The sequence below is a fragment of the Triticum dicoccoides genome, chromosome 6A (genome assembly GCF_002162155.2).
Source record: "Triticum dicoccoides isolate Atlit2015 ecotype Zavitan chromosome 6A, WEW_v2.0, whole genome shotgun sequence".
In the NCBI taxonomy this organism is placed as follows: domain Eukaryota; kingdom Viridiplantae; phylum Streptophyta; class Magnoliopsida; order Poales; family Poaceae; genus Triticum; species Triticum dicoccoides.
The window spans coordinates 593,136,230-593,139,272 of NC_041390.1; the positions used below are offsets into that span (position 1 = coordinate 593,136,230).

The following is a 3,043-nucleotide window of genomic DNA, read 5'->3' on the forward strand; positions in this document are numbered from 1 at the left end:
TCTGGGCTATTTTGTTTCGCGTAACAGAATATTATTCTGTTACCCTACTTGAACTGATGCATTCGAGGGGTTGTACTAATTCTGTCATTTTCGTTGAACTGATCGTCTTTTATTAAAAATGCAAATAAGAGCCCCTCCCGCTCTCCCCCCGTCCGTTCAGCCGGCCACTCCAGCCGTCGACCAAGCTGCTTGTGGCTGATCCCTCCCGGCAACCCAGGCCCTACCTCCAGCGACCGCGACTTTCTCGGCTACATCTTCCTCAATGGCTCCGCCTCCTGGCGCAACAGCCGTGGAGAGCTCACCCTCCCATGGCTCCCCAACCTGCGGGCGCCGTACCAGTTTCGCCTCTTTCGCTGTACTGCCAAAGACTACTCCTACCACCACGTCGACCACGACGGTAACCCGCTCCTCCATGGCCGCCACCGCGTCCTCCACTCTGGCGAGGTCTCTTTCGTGGGCTCGGCCATGCGGCCCGAGCAGGTGCACCTCACGTTCGCCGATAGGGCCGATGAGATGCGGGTGATGTTCGTGTGCGCGTACGCCAGAAAGAGGGTCGTGAGGTATGGGCTTGAGAAGGAGGAGGAGAAGGGCTGGACGGAGGTGGGCATGGAGGTGAGGACGTACGAGTAGAAGCACATGTGCGACGCGCCGGCGAACGACAGCGTAGGGTGGAGGGATCCGGGCTTCGTCTTTGATGGCCTCATGAATGGGTTGGAGCCCGAAAGGAGGTACTTTTACAAGGTAAACCAAAGATTGGATTCCCCACAAGAAAATAATCAGAAATTGAACCTGCAAAAAAACACCTTAATTTATCAATCTTGACAGCAATTTAGTGTTCCAGCGGCAGCAGATTGTTCTTCCAGTACCTTGCCCAGCAGAGGAGTCGGTCGTTATCCCGAGCGGCGTGTTGTTCTCCATGTTGTCAAGTGACTTGCTGGAGCTCGACGACGAGCAGTGGTTTGGCGGCATGGTTGTCGGGTCGTACTATGAGAGCTTGGCGCAGGGGATGCTCATCGAGCCGCCGGACGCTGGAGCGTGGCGAGAGGATAGGGAGCACAGCGGCATGGCGGAGACGCAGACGCTGTGTGGAGTTTAATTGTTCAGCTAAGTAGAGCACAATTATACTATACATAGTACTAGTTGTATTGCGTTCTTCCCAATTTGGGAAGAAACAAAGGAGGCAGTTTGTTCCTTAATTGTGTATATAGCAAGTTTCCGATTTCTATTTTTTGAGAGAAAGGGCTAGATTGCTTATATGCATCCATCAATTATTGTTGTCCACGAATCCAAACCCATTTACTGCCAGAGTGCTTATTTGCTTATCCACAAAATTTCACAAAGAATTGTCAAATGCGAAACTTTCAAAGAGGCCAAAGATTTCAGTTCAACGTCTACGCAAAGCTATTGAAAATGTGAAACTTAGTCATGTTGAACGTTTTCTCAAATTCGCAACTAGTGAAGAATAATTTGAAATATGGTGAGACCCTTCGTATTGTTTTCACGTCAGAAAAAACAGAGTACTCGTACTGATCTATGTGTATGTGTGTACTCAGGAGGTATTTTTCACACAGTAATTTTGAATGGTTCCAAAAAATCTACTTGAACTGATGTCTGTATGGTTTTGTAATGATCGTGTTTTTGCAGACTAGACTTTACTCTCTTTTTGGTATGGTTTTCCTCGTAACTTTTCAATGGTTTACGGTATCATAGTCCTCGGACTTGCATGGTTTATATCTTGAATTGAATGATATTTTTTCAAAAATAAAATGTTTTGTGTGTTTCTTTTTTGAACTCTTTTTTTGCAACGATGTTTTTGAACTTCTCACATTTTGTGACTTGAACTTTTACCATTTGAATTTCCGTGGGCTTTTCTTTTATTTGAGTTTTTTTCCCAAACTTATCTGAGACATCATGTTTGAACGTACAACTTTTGTAGTTGTGAACTTGTTATTTTTTTCATTTATTAAGTTGCTTTTTTCCTTCGAACTTTTACTGGTACAATTTTTGTGCAAATTTAATGTCCCTTGAGTCAGAACTGATGCAATTTTTTATTTCTTATTTATGGTACTTATGGTACTAGAGAGTTTGTACTTCTCAAAAAATAATCACTTGATGTTCTTTTAGTTTTAGTTTTTAGTTTTCTTTCTCATCCTTATCCTTATTGACGGTGTCATCACACATCGTACCTTCATGGTTTATGTAGTTGAACGGACTTACATTTTTACCATTCCCTTCTTTTAAAAACTTACGTTTTCTTCTCCAAACTTCCTACCTGATGAGAATCAGAAATTATTTATTTTTCACATTTGTACTTCCAAGTATTTTTAAATTTTCACCTTTTACTTTGCTTTACCTCATCAAATAGGCACACAACACATTTCAAGAAACAAAATATGAATCTTGGAAGCACTAGGGGGGTAACCATTTGCACAGGACTTCATGTGTGCCTTCGTCATAGAAAAATATACTGAATATCACCAAGTTCTAAGGTTGAACATATGAATCATACAGAATATTGTCAAAACCCCGCATTTTTCTCACTAAAACAAACTTCTGTACTTGCATACGGCCCTTTTTGAACTTGGACGGCACCTAGTCCTCAACTTGGACGATGACCAATGCTCAACTCGAACGGAGGAGGTTGTCGTTGCTTTTTAATCATGAATGCTTCGAAAGACACTAGGAATTGCTTCAAAACTGCTTTATACTTTTTAACATGAGGGTTCTCTCAACTGGGCCAAGAAGCAATGCATACATCATTTTTTCATTCTACAAGAACAAAATACATCACATTGTTCTCTAACACTCACAGAATACACACAGAACACACACACTTAAGTTCAGAGAGCCACCCTGTTTATGTTCAGAGAATAAACGCATTTAAGCTCAAAGAAAAAATGTGTTTAGGTTCAGAGAACAAAACAATCTTTTAGTGTGATTTTCTACATATGGATAATCACAGAAGCAACATATTTGGACTGAAGCTCTAAATTTTTTTGGAAACTGCAATTGGAAAGGTGAGCATCAAGTGGTAATTAAGGAA

General features: G+C 42.1%; 1 pseudogene; it reads left to right on the top strand.

The window, feature by feature from the left end:
- The window catches only part of LOC119316055, a 2,106-nt pseudogene extending 1,010 nt beyond the window's left edge, over positions 1-1,096 (top strand).
- Positions 1,097-3,043: the final 1,947 nt, after the last annotated feature.